Below are 15,111 nucleotides of genomic sequence, written 5' to 3' on the forward strand. Positions count from 1 at the left end.
TACTTTCAGACGTGGTGACTTATGTCTGTTCTGATAAGTAGCTCTGTTAAATTGGAGGAATAAGGGTGGCATATCAAGGAGAGATGTACTTGGAACAAGGGTGACATTGTCATATGTGGATGTTATTATTATAACTCTTATTATTATTACTAAATTGGATTTAATAACTTTGAATCATCATTTCTTTGTGACCTGATGAATTAAAGATATTATTCCTATTTAGAAATGATAATTTATATGTTATTGAGAAAGGGAAAATGGTTTGTCATATCAGGCAAGTTTTGCCGTAAATCTTTCCTGTTAAAGGAATGGTATTTTCATTCAAAAGTTTTGAGACTGGGAAAAATTTCTGTTTAGAAATATTTTAAAAGAGGTGAGGTTCTTGGTTATACTTCTTTATGTGTAACATTGGGAACTGCATCATTTGTTATATTGCAGTATATTCTAAACCAAAATTACATTATCATATTTTGGTGGTTATCATCCTGCATTTGTAAATAGGGAATTTACTCACTAGACCCGTATGGTGTAACCCTCATTTTCTGTTTTAAATTATGCAATGCAGGAATAGCTGGGTCCGGGGATATWARAGGGAAAGGGAAAATGTGATTATTTTCCTAATCTGTTTCCTGCTTTTGAAGATACATGTTATGTTACATGTAGTAGTACATGATTTGTTTTGAAAATTTTATATGTAGATTTTGTACATATAGCAATCCATGTACTAGTGGGTCGTTTCTGATGTAATCCATGTTTCTATGTAATGAAACATGTGTTATATGCAAATGTGGAGTATGGGGGTGTTACAATAATTACATCAATAAAAAAGACAATAACTGAGAAAAATATAAATATAAATATTATTATGTTCAAGTCTCATGTAAATAAAAATACACATATATTGATCACAATTTCATTTATATAAATGAGTTTACAGATATTTTGATTATATATATTGAATACATACATATGTATGTGTGTTCAATTATTGTTATGTAAATAACAAATAAAGTCATATGAGATAAACGAATCAAAAAAAGATATTGGGTGTTTTGATAATAATTACATCAATAAAAAAAAAAGCAAAGTTCGAGAAAAATAAAATTAGGATTGCGATGCCTAAAAATGTCACCTTATTGTTGGTATTTCTTCTTACAAAATTACAAATTAAGAAACTATAAAAAAAAAAAAAAAAAAGTGAATCCACAACAAAAGCAAAAATATTCAAAATTCTCACAAAATTCTATTGCTTCAATGGAGACTTTTTCTTAATCTATGTTCCAATGCCTTCTTACATATATGATAAACTCGTCTATACTCTTCTACCATAGATGAGAGATGTAAAAGAAGAGGGGAGAATGTACCAGTAGTTTATAACTCGTACATGGAGATGGAGAACACATAACTGAAAAAAAGCAAGGATTGAGGGATTCAGAGAAAAACCAGGGATTGAGGAATTTAAAGATTGGAGTTGAAACGTACCAAGAGAAGGGGAAGGGTTTTTTGAGTTAAATGTGAACATTAATTTGCAAAATTACTAAGAAAAAAAAAGTCAAAATGTGGAAAAAAGAGGAAAATAAGATCTCTACGTCGAGAAGATGCTACGTCAACATATCATTTTACATGCTACTTTTTAGCGGTATCTATACTTGATGGAAACCCTTCATTCATATATTTTTCAAAATAATTCTTTACATTTTTAAATTGTTCCATGGTAGCATTAATACACATACGAGTTGAATTGCAAATTTTTACTAACCATATTTATTGAAAATAAAATATCTTAACAAATAATCATCCGATTAGTTGGATAATTCAAGTTAGAATCTTATTTGAGAAGTTTGGCATTAACAACTTTTACTCGACTCTTCCAACGTGTGTAGCATAAAGATCTTGCACTTATATTTGAAACATTATAAAGTAACATCTTCCATATTTTCTAGAGAACAAGAAAATAATGTGTAAATACGTTGCACAATTCCAAAAATTGAAACGACTTTAACACAAGAATGAGTCATGTTACTAAGAGTAAGATTAAGATTGTGACAAATAAATGACACACACACACATATATATATATATATATATATATATATGTTAGTGTATATGCCCAAAAACCAATCATCAGATGATTCTGTTTGGGCATTGTATATTAAATGAAAGACATTGTCTAATTATTATGTTTATATAATATTTTGCGTTATATCTATATATAGAGTTCTTCACTGACATACGACCCGCTCCGCTTATTAGAAAAGCGGACTTGGATAATCATTCTCGAAAAATGGGCAGTCTCGGGCTGGACTGCTAAAATTGATGGGCAGACTTGGGCAATTAAAAAGAATTCGAACAAGCCCGCCCGGCCCATTATATTATTATAGTTATTAATTTTATATATAATTAATAATTTACTGTTTTTTGTTATAATTTTTTTGATTAACCTGGATATCCAACCTGCTATGCGAGCTGATTAATCCCAAAACGACCACCTGCTTTGCAGATAGTCCGAAGTCACCGCGTTTGGACCTCCGTGGCCACAAGGGCATTTTTATTCCTCCTTGGATTTGAACCTGGGACCTCGTGGTACTTTTGACCTTAAAAAAAATTTAGAAGCGGCTTTGGATTGGATTCCCTCTATTAAGTACCAACTGTCATCCTATATATATATATATATATATATATATATATATATAGATAATGTTATATGTTATATGTTATATAGTACGTCTCCGATCTTGATCTTAAAATATTAGGTAGATAAATGTTTTGCTATTTTTTCATACATTATGTATATTGATATATTTAACGTCTTATTTTATGCTTGAAAGAACTTAGGTAATTTAGATGTTTTTACATAATTTATGATTTTATAAGTTTTGTTTTTCAGATGTAAGAAAGCTCGTTAGCCTGTGGGCAAGCTCGGTTCGTTTATAATGCGGATACGAGCAAGTCCACAAGCCTGCAAAAGTGGGCTTGAGTTTGCTATATTAGGCTCGTTGGAACAAAAAAGTTGTGGCATGCCTGAACCGGGCCCAGCCCAAGCCCAAGCCTGCAAATGATCATCTCTAATCTAAATGTAATGATAACCTTAGAACATTATATTCTAAAATGTCCCCAGTCAAATATTAATTCGGGTTTATGTTGAATTAATATGGTAACGATTAGTATATGCAGAGATTCATATGGAGATATAGAATCCATATATGGGTACAAGATGAGATTTTGTGTATTAGACGTGATTTACTATGAGAATGTTTCATTAGAAGTCATACGAGTGTCATAGGCGTCTCTTATGTTGTCATTGTATATATAGTTCTTTGAATTGAGATCATGGAGTTTGTTGTGTGTAAGTGATATACTTTAATATTAGATTTGAATCATTCTGTAAATGGGTGACAAAATGGTTAATGGGTATGTCATGTATCACTTAGTACTACTAGCATGGATCAAGAATGGATTTGTTCCTCTTGGATGACATGAGTGATATATCTTAACCAATCGATTGAATATTATTACTGGGGTGCTCAGATACTCAGTATAGGATGCTGATGTCCGTTTTGTCAACATATTTCTAAATCGAGAAACTGAAGATTGGGTGTAACAAGGATGACAGTCCCATGCCTCGTGTTCAATTTGGATATCGAGAACAAAGGGAAATAAATGTGTTTACTGATAATGGTTACGTAGTTTGATAATTAGTTGAATCACCAAAATTTATAATTATTGCCAACGTGATAAAGTCCCAATGGGTCACATAAAATGAATTTCTGAATAAGGAGATTGTTTGGGTAAAAAATCCATAACAACAACAAACTAGGTTAAATCTATGTGATTACAATATTATCATCGACCATGATATTCCCGACTTACGATCGTGTGTAACAACGAACGATGTTAATTTTTGATTAATCTCGACAACCGTTATCTTTCTTATTTATTGCAGATCTTGATTATAGCTGAAGATTTATGATTGAAGATTCACTCATCAATATTCAAGCGTAACCGCCCACCAAGATTCAGTGACATCATCAAGACACGACTGTTACATCCATTATAATCTTTAATCAACGGTTACAGATTCTCAAGTATAAATAAAATCAAGACATTCAGAAGACAACCGATTGATACCGACTGACTGATACTTAATTATATCGAATCAACTGCTCTCAAGAAATTATTTGCTGCCAGAATTATTATTTAACTTTATTTACAACTTACGTATTAATCACATTCTGTGATAGCGACATCAGTTATTTAGAACAACATCTCTGATTGACGTCCATAGTACATTGACGATATCACCGATCGTCCGTGGTTTTTACCTTCGATTAGATTTTCCGCGTCACCAAATTATCCGTGTCATTTTTGTTTCTTTTGTTTATTGTCTCGAAGGATCAATATATAGTTGATAGCTTCATAATCCAACCTTAATTTACTTTTGTGTAATTTTAGGCCTAAACAGTTCAAGACCCAACTAAGGATTTCCTTCGAAACAAACGAACCTCTTTTTCATATATTGTTTTTTCAAGATTCACTAATATGTCAACTCTAGGTTATGATCAGAGCCTTATCATCAGATTACAAGCTGATCTTGAAGCTACTAATAAGTAGATCGCCAGATTAACTGGTCAAAACCCAATTTTTTTCAAAAGAACAACAGTGACAACAACCCATGCTGTTAGATCTTCCTATACCCCCAAAACTCACTAAACATGCCATCATACATTGGTCCATTTCTTTTTCAAAAAAATTCGCCTGTAATTTCTCAACCTCGGGTTCTTCCACAACCACCATCACCATTTCCCACTACATTGGACTTTCTTTGCATGAGCCATCGACCCAATGTTGTTAATACACATGAAAACCGTTCCTATGGCATCTAATTCCTTTCTCTAGCATCCCTTTTAGCCACTAATATCCATGGTGTTCACGACAACACCGAGCCATCATAAAGAACTGGATTTCATGTGATAATCGGCCTTACTACATAAGGTTCTAGGTTTACTCCTCCCATCATGTCCATTCCTATGCTAGCTTGTGCTCAACCAAAAGAAGATCTTACAGCTCGTCGCCTAGAGTTGCTGGAAGAATAGAACAAAAACTTCAACCGTTATTATCTAAATTTCTTGGAGTTGCGCTCCCCGTTGATGTAGAACCCCTGACATGATATCAAACATCACCCTTTGCAGATGATATTTCCTTGGTTGATATTTAGAAAAAGTATAACATTCTTGTGTTCAATCCCAAGTACTCTGGTATTACTGACTCCAATGAACATGTTTCCCAATATAAACAATTGATGTAGACCGTCTCAATCCCCCAAAATTACCAAGAAGTTTGCATGTGTAAAAGCTTAGGGGACACCTTAACAGGTTTTGCGTTTTAGTGGCTTATCAATTTGAAGCCTGAATCAATAAACTCATTTGCTAACATGGTTAAACCAATTTTTTCAACAATTTACAAGCAACAGAAAGAGTTTATTGATTCAGGCTTCAAATTGATAAGCCACTAAAGCGCAAACCCTGTTAAGGTGTCCCCTAAACTTTTACACATGCAAACTTCTTGGTAACATGACAAGTTCTTAGGTGTTATACACTGCATAACCATTTGGTGGTTTGGTCTTATACCTATATTTAATGAACTTTATACATTTTGGGATGAATAGCTAGGTTGAAGTTATGATAATGATTCTTGGTATGTTAAATGTCTATTTGAAATAGATTTCATGATGCTCGATTTATTTTCATTGATAGTTTCATGAAAATCACATTGGTGGTATTCCGACCTAATTTGGTAACACTTCCTAAATGCTAGTCTTATGTTTATAGAGAAGATCATGAGCTTATTTGGTAACTTCCTAATATGATGAATGGACAATTCTCCGAATACTGAATTGTTGGACATTTCCACTTGAGTTGAACATCTTCTACATAAACAAGAACAATTTGACTCTTCATGTATTGCTTCATTGCTTCAAACCCTTTTATCACATCTCTGCGATGGATGGTCATGGTCTTGAAGAAAAAGACCATATTATCAAAATTTTCATATTCTAAGAATTTGAAATCTGCTTCTGATAAGTCCATTCTTTCTTTATCTTAAAGGTTCTATAGTGCTAAGATTTCAATCATGGAATGAATAATCTTATCTAAAGGTTATCCCCATATGGAATGAAACAAGAAATTTGTGTCCATAAAGTGTTTCAAATGCTTCCACCAAGACTTGGCTCATACCCTTGATCATAGGGGCCCTAAGCCAAATCGAACACACAGTTAACACCTAATTAGAGTTTGATTTAATCATTCCTTTCTACAAGGTTGTAGCTACACCTCTTGAAATTCTATAGAAATTAGATTCATGTTGATTGAAGCTACAATGTATTCGCTAAAAAATAATACGGACTACTGTAGGGTTTTCGAGTAACTGCATACCAACAACTAAAAACAATATTTTTGAGCCACTTAGAGTTAGATTCAAGTCTTGGTGAGTAAACTTAAAGAACTTTCTAACTAAACTGACGTTGATGACCGAAAGGTGATCAATGATTAAAGTTTTGCCTTACTTAACTAAGCAAGAACACTGAACAACAACTTGACGTTGATGACTGAAGGGAGATCAATGAGATAAGGGTTGACCTTTCTAGATTGTAACTACAACAATCTTGGATACATACAAGTACTTACGATCAATTTTATATGGATACACAATAGAAATAATGCCCATTTTTTTATCGTAATAACTTACTTTGAACCGAACTTAGTAGGATCTTATCCACACCTTCATTATCTTTTGCAAGGGCAAGACCGTCCTTGTTCATCATATTTGACCTGGAAGCAGGTCATATTAAGAAACTGACCTGAAAATGAGTCAATTTCTATAAGAAATTTCAAAGAAGTTAAAATTAAATTTGTTGACTAAGGGCATATAATTCTAAAAGTCATGACATGAGTTCTTGGGATAGAGTAGCATAAATTATTGATAAGTGCATTAAACACAAGAATAAAGAAATAACTCACATTCTTGAAATCCGCATATGAAATTAATTCACAAAACAACAATGTATCAAAGAAAGAGTTAAAGGCCTCTTGGGAAGAAACCATTAAATGCCATATTTGATTTTAAGTTTAAACATAGACAACGGCCAGATAAATCCTATAGTTATCAACTGTGAGATAAAGAGAGAGATATAGAACTATATCAATAAGCATTAAGTAAAGGAAATTTCTGAATTCACGAAGGCTCATAAACTTCAGCAAAAATCCAAAAACTAAATGTTTTTCATGGTACTCGGACCAAAAGTAAATGAGCTTCAACAAAACAAACTATGCAAACAATTAATTCTGAAGGAAAAAAAAAGGATTCATAAAACTAAAGAAAACTTTCCAACGAAGATTGAAGATATCGAAAGTTCCATTTTCTCTCACATCTCACCTTCTTTCTGGTGTCCAGCAGTTTTTTGGATACCCGAGGCATTTCACCAAACAGATGGTGTGCAAATTAAGTTCCTGTAAAAAAGGATGATAAATCATCGTCATAAGTTGCCAAGTTCGAACAATGGGGCTTATTATATAACAATTTATTACATCAATATAAAAGGAACAACCAACGGTATTTGATGTGGCATTACAAGAATTGAGAATCCTCAAATACTGCATTGTGGTGTTATTTTGGTCATCTCACATTCATAATCAAATACTGCAAGAATTGAGAATAGAGATAACTATAACAAGGATGGATGACTTTCATAATTAAAAGATTATTCGGCTAAAAATGTTTTTTGACCAATCTCTCACTAAAGGAATTTTACAAAACATGACATAAATCTTTATTTATATAAATATAAAAATCTTTATGCCTTTCTCTTTTTTTCTTGAAAATGTATACAATAAATAACCAAAGGGATTTGAGATGGCATTGTGAGATTTGCATCTGTATCCTCAAAATTTGCATTGCGGTGTTGTTTTAGTCGTCCCATATTGATGAGAGAAGGTTAGATTGGAAAATGAAAGTGACCATTTTTTTGCAACAAAAAAAAAACAATCTTATCTTATTAAAAGATCAATCGATTAATACATGAACCAATCAGTAAATATATATCAAAAGAACCAATGGATCTTGATGTGCCACCATGACAATGGAATCAAGGGGTCATGAAGCGAAACCATAAAAATTGAGTATTCACAAATGGTGGGTTGTAGTTGAGTTTTAGCTCCCACATTGGTCAGAAGTTAGGAATCTTTATATTATATTAAATTATTATAGGATGGTAAAAAAATGAGAACCGAAAAAAGGTTGAGGACAGTGAGGAGTAATCTCAATCATGCAAGGGTTTAATCAAGGGTCGTTAAAAAGGGTGGCATTTTTGTAATATATGTGAAAGTTTTACCTAATATAACAACTAATTTGATAGTTTCAGAGCATTGTTGTAATATCAGTGAATGTTGGGCCTAAGATCATCAACTCATTTGGTTTTCTAATTACTTTTAAACAAATTAACTTAAATCAATAATTACGAAATTTGGGGCTTACGATGGGGGTTTAAACAGGAACTGTATTCACGAGGATGGTGACGCTAGCATACACGGCGGTAAGAGACGATTTCAGGAGGAGAATGGGATGAAAAATGGTGGTGTCACTGGGATAGTTAGACACATGTTACAAAGTTTCGATAAAAAAATGTGCCGACGATGTCGTTTTTGTTTGACGGAGTGGAGATGGTGATGAAGCAGGAGAACTTCCTGACCTACAGCTCCACCGACGTCAGGTGCATGGCGATGTCAGCGTCGTCGTCGTCGTTGAACGTAATCGCCATATGTAGCAACAGAATCATCGAATTCTTTTCGATTTTCCGAATTCAAGGAGTGGAATCTCATTTGAACGGTGCTCTTGAAGTTGAATCATGTGATTTCCCTCATGGTTTCAAATTTGTCATTCTTGTTTTCAATCTGTAAGTTTGCTGGTTGCTTAGGTCGTCCTCACAGTTCTCAACCTTTTTTTAGTACTCACATGATTAAACTTATATTATTATATTATATTATATATATATATATATATATATATATACATCTCATCTCAATCTTTATCTTTATATATAAAAATAAAACATCGGGATTTTGAGGTGGCACCATGAGAATGGAGTGTTCTCAAAGGATGAATTGTGGTTGAGTTTTAGTTGTCCCACATTGGTGAAAAGTTAAAATATTCGAATAAAATGAAGTGTATAAAAAGATGGATGGTGCCTTTGTGTCAATTCATGAGGTTTTCCTCATAGGGTGTTTTATATTGGATGACCCTCCTTAAAATCTATAACCATGGTTGGAATCAAAATCAACCAAATGGTAAAAATCATATTACAAAACTAAAAGTTAAACCAAGGATGATGACTTAACAACATGAGGTTTGATTCCTCCTCAAATGTTGACTAAAGTTGATTTTCATCATCTCACATTGCTAGAAAGATTTGGAAGAAGATGATGGATGTATAAAAGCGTGATGGATGCTATGAAACCTATAACCATGGTTGAAATTAAAGTCAACCAATTAGTAAAATTATAGTACAAAACACAGATTTAAAATCTTTATCTTTATATTATTATATATATAAAAGGAAAACCTGGGGTATTGAGGTAGCACCATGAGAATTGAGTATTTTCAAATGGTGAATTGTGGTTGAGTTTTAGTTATCCCATATTAGTGACGAGTTGAAAGATTTGAACAAAATGAAATGTATAAGAAAGGTGGATTAGATGTCTTTGTGTCAAATCATGGGGTTTGCCTCGTAAGGTTGTCTTATTTTGGATGACCCTCTTTGAAATCTATAACCATTGTTGGAATCAAAACCGACCAAATGGTAAAAATATTTATCTTTATATATATAAAAGGAACACCAAGTTGATTTTCATCATCTCACATTGGTGGAAAGATTTGGAATCTTTATCTATAAAAAAGTAAAACCTTGTGATATTGAGGTGGCACCATGAGAATGGTGAATTGTGGTCAAGTTTTAGTTGTCCCACATTGGTGGCGAGTTAAAAGGTTTGAACAAGGTGAAATGTATAAAAAGATGGATGGTGCCTATTTGTCAATTCATGAGGTTTTCCTCATAGAGTTCTTTTATTTTGGACGACCCTCTTTGAATCTATAACCATGGTTGGAATCAAAACCAACCAAATGGTAAAAATCATAGTACAAAACTAAAAGTGAAACTAAGGATGATGACTTGACAACATGAGGTTTGAGTCTTCCTCAAATCTTGATTAAAGTTGATTTTCATCATCTCACATTGGTAGAAAGATTTGGAAGAAGATGATGAATGTATAAAACCGTGATGGAGCTTTGAAATAAATTACAATGGTTGAAATCAAAACCAACCAATTGGTAAATTTTTTGTGCAAAACGAATGCAAATGATACATACCTTTCTTAACAAGAGTTGTGATTATTGTTATACTTATAATAACAAATGTAGTTTAACTATCTATTATATCACTTATATATACATAGAATGAAAGTGTTGATTTAATGACGTGTTTTCATCTGATGTTAGTATTCTCCAAATCATGATTTACGGTGTTGGATGGGGCGTTATAAATATAAATACAATCCAGAGTTTTCAGACACATCGCACTCCCGCTCGAATCGAGGCTTTTATGGGTTTTCTTAAATTGAGTTTTGATCACCGCACAAATTAAAATCTATAACCATGATTGAAATTAAAATCAACCAATTAGTAAAATTATAGTACAAAACACACAATTAAAACCTTTATATATATATATATATATATATCCTTAGGACCCTCTCAAATAGAAATAGAGAACGAAGTAACTAGAAAGATTGTTAGAATCGCCTTCTTCTAGAAAGATCATCTAGAAAGCGAGTTATATATATATATATATATATATATATATATATGGTATATTTCAAATGCAACAATGTCCATTTGTACAACCAATACAACCCAATCAATTTAGATCTTTATGGAAATGATGATAGTTCATTTATTATGATTAAAATATTTATGGAAGATGAATAGAGTTTATTAATTATGATCAATACTTTATATTATGAAACAATCAAAACTTTTATGAAATCATGTATTCATCAAATCAAATGGACGGTTGAGATTAAGTTATTAGAAGGGTACTCGTGCAATGCATTGAGATACATCTTGATTTTAGTATTTCGTTTTATTCCTTTTTTATGACAATATAATAAAGTTTTATGTGGTTCTGAAAAAACGATAATGTTATTATTTTTGAATAAAATATAAATTTGAAAATATTATAAAATTTTGAAAAAAAATATACCGATATTAGTATCAAATTAACTTTTTTAAAAGTTCTTGTATTTTGGTGTAATTTTCTTAATTCAATTTTTTAATTATAATTTAATTTAGGTTTAGTAACAAAGAAATTTAATAATATAATTTTTTTATAAAGATAATAACCTAAGGTATTATGTTAGAACTCAATGATAACCTAATTATATTTTAGTTTTTTTATATTTTTTATATTTAAAATGAGATGTTTATCCAATATTTGATTATGTGTATCTGCAGTTAGTTACACGAATTCAAATATGAAGCTTTAATAAGTTGTTTTGTGCACAATTTACTTGTAATAATAAATTTTAAGTGATATGCATCAATAAACAATTTTTCATGCATAAAAAAATGGTTTTTAAGAGTTTTTGTCAAATGTTTTATAATACATTAAGAAGATCCCAATGTTGTTGACGTGGCATGCATCTCCTTAGGAGGAGAAGTATTGGTTTCTTTTTCTGAATATAAGTTGTTTTTTCTTAATTTTCCTTCAATGTTTTACCACTTAGGGTTGTTTGTAGATTTACATTTAACTACAACCCATTCATTTCTTTACCTCTTCATTTCTATCTTCTTTAAGGTTATCTGCAAAACAACAAGGGGTTTTTTAGGGTTCATGGCCAAGAAAAGTGATGGCTGAATTGAATGGGTTGCAGTCATAGGTTTCAGGCGATGGCCGATGGGGTCATGGAGTTCACCGGAGATGGAGGTTTTATGGAGAATGGTTTGTTGTTTGTGCTCAGTCTATCAACTTCCATGCAAAAGTCACATCGAAATCTAATTCAGATGATCACTTCTTTCTCATTAAGCCATGCATGTCAACTAGTTCTCCACATGTATAAAGTGTACACTGTTGCATGCTAAAAAAAACATCTGATTTGAATTCATTCTTTTTGTAATGAGGTGCATGGTAATCTAGAGTACCATGAGTCTTGGCTGTTGATGACTGGATTGCTTAATCTATTCAGATGTACAAGTCTTCTTTCACATACTAGAGTGCTTAATTTGGCTCTTGGATTGCTTATATACATTCAGACATTTTGAAGGTACCTCCTTAGGAGATGATGGATGTTAAACTTATATGTTTGTTAACTTCCAAAATTTAGAGCTCAAATATACATGGTCTAATGGAGTTTGTTGGATAACCGCAAGGGTGGTGTCTGATTAGTTTGAGATTGGCTCCAAAGGTCAAAAGTATCAGGAGGTATCAGGTTCAAATCCAAGAAGGAATAAAAATCTCTTTGTAGCAACGGAGGTTCAATGCGGTGACTCCGGGCTATTTGCAAAGCAAGTGGTTGCCCTGGAATTAGTCGGCTCGCATAGCGGGTTGAATATCGAGGTTAATAAAAAAAATGAGCTTGTTGGACTAAAAATCTGGCTTTGGATAATGAATGTTGGGGTTGTCACACTACCAAACAAGCCACTTTTTCCGGCGGCAGAATCTGCCAGAATTTACTATTTCCGGCGGATTCTGCCGCCGGAAAAAGTGACGTCGGTGATTTCTTTTTCGACGGAATCAGCGGCGGATTTTACCATACAGTTAAAAGCGCAACTAACATCCGTTAAAGTCCAATACGGTTAAAAATTTTAATTTTTAAATTTTAAAAATGATTTTTCTTTATTTTTTTAAAAATTATTATTTTTCCGCCACGGTTAAAAGATTTAATTTTTAATTTTTAAAAATGATTTTTCTAAAAGTATTTCTGGCGGATTTATTTTTTGAAAAAATTTATTATTTTTCCGCCGAAAACGATTAAAAGATTTAATTTTTATTTTTTTTAAATGATTTTTCTAAAAAAAATTCCGGCGGATTTTTTTTTAATTTTCCGCCGGAAAAGGTTAAAAGATTTAATTTTTAGTTTTTAAAAATGATTTTTCTAAAAATATTTCCGACGGATTTATTTTTTAAAAAAATATATTATTTTTCCGCCGAAAAAGGTTTAAAGATTTACTTTTTATTTTTAAAAAATGTTAATTTCAAAAATACTCCGACGGATGTATTTTTTAGAAAAGTTTTATTATTTAAAGGATTAATTAATTTTAAAATATTAATTAAGAACTCTGCCGGAAATACAATCAGTTTAATATTTCCGGCGGAAGTCAATAAAAGTTGATTTTTTTGAAGTCACACGGAAATCCGCCGGAAAATTACCGCGGAAACCTTCCGCTAGAAAATGTGCCGGAAATGCCCAATTTTCTAGTAGTGTCAAGCTTAAAATATCTAGGTTGTGGGAGTTTTTTAATACAAAGAAAAATAGGGAATTGATTGGTTTGGACATGGTTTTAGTTGTTGAGATGGTTTTTACTTTGTTTTTTTTCTTATTAACCTGGATGTCCAACCCGCTATGCGAGTTGACTAATCCTAGGGCGACAACCCCTTTTATGGGTAGCCCGGAGTCACTGTATTTGAACCTCTGTGGCCACAAGGAGATTCTTTATTCCTCCTTGGACTCGAACCTAGGACCTCAAAGCACTTTTGACCTTTGGAGGCCGAGTTTGCTGCCGTGCAAATTTTTATTTGTCCGAGTATGGAAATAAATTGCGTATACGATCCAAATAATAAGGGGCCAAGTTTCCTTTGGATCCCAACTCCAATATGATCTTCATGCTTCATTAGCCCATACTACTCCTGCCAATTGTGAATTTTATATTAACAAATTACTGAGCCAATTTTGCTTAAACCAATTGGACACCACCCTTGTGGTTTACTCTATTCTTTTCCTCATACAAGTTACTAGCAAACTGGGTTCTTCCAATTGGTTGATTAATTTATTTGTTTTGTTTGTAAGGGTCTTTTATGACAACAATGGTGAGAAAAAACTTGGGTTAATAAGTATAATCATTTGTTTCAGAATTTCAAAGTTGTTGAGAATTATCGAGCCTTCAAGATCATCGACTCGAATTTCAAGATTATTTTCACACTATTTACTGAATGTATTCGTACTCTTTGATTTTAGACCAAAATGACATCATATACGTGCTCGACAGGTCTACCCATACTCCTATTAATATAGTCGGACCCTGTGACAGCCGTCAAATTCGAACTCTCATGTTAGCTCTTATTAAGTTTGTATTAGTGTTATTGAAGATAATTTATAAGATTAGGAGTTAGTTAGGTTAGTTTGGTCGAAAAATTTCTAAGAGATTCCGGCAGTTGTTTAGAAAGTCCGGTTCCGACAAGAAATTATCTGAAACGTCCCATACAGTACCAAATGCTCTAATTTATACCCAATTTATATAAAACAGTAAGTTTTAGTGTTTTAAATATAAAACCTTTCTATTTAAATGAATTTAGTCATCATGGGTTTTTAATTTGAAGAAAAATGTCAAAATTGAGAAAAATGACATTTTAGCATTTTGGGCTTTAGTTTTTTTATAAAAAAAATATTTAGAGGATAGGCTTGGGCTCTCCATGGCCGGCCCCCTCCCTCCCCTTTCCCTCCTATTACCCACATATAAATAGCATCATTTCTCCTATTACAACTCATTTTCTCATTTCAAAACTTGAAACCCCCTCTCTTTCCTTCTCTAAACTCAAGAGTCTCAAAGAATCATCTTCTTCATCCTTCCTACTCTATCCCATTTCTCCATATTTCTCCATCAAAAAAGCAAGGATTTTGAAGATATTACATCCCTCTCATCATAAATCAAGGTAACAACTTCATCTCCATCTTTTTCTTGCAAATTTTGGGGGAAAACCCCACTTTTATGCATTTCTCTCTACTATCTTCTAACCTCCGAAAATTCTGAGTTTTAAGGAGAGATTACACACCAAAAACATGTAAAAAT

The sequence above is a fragment of the Cynara cardunculus genome (genome assembly GCF_001531365.2).
Source record: "Cynara cardunculus var. scolymus isolate 2C chromosome LG 12, CcrdV1, whole genome shotgun sequence".
Classification (NCBI taxonomy): domain Eukaryota; kingdom Viridiplantae; phylum Streptophyta; class Magnoliopsida; order Asterales; family Asteraceae; genus Cynara; species Cynara cardunculus.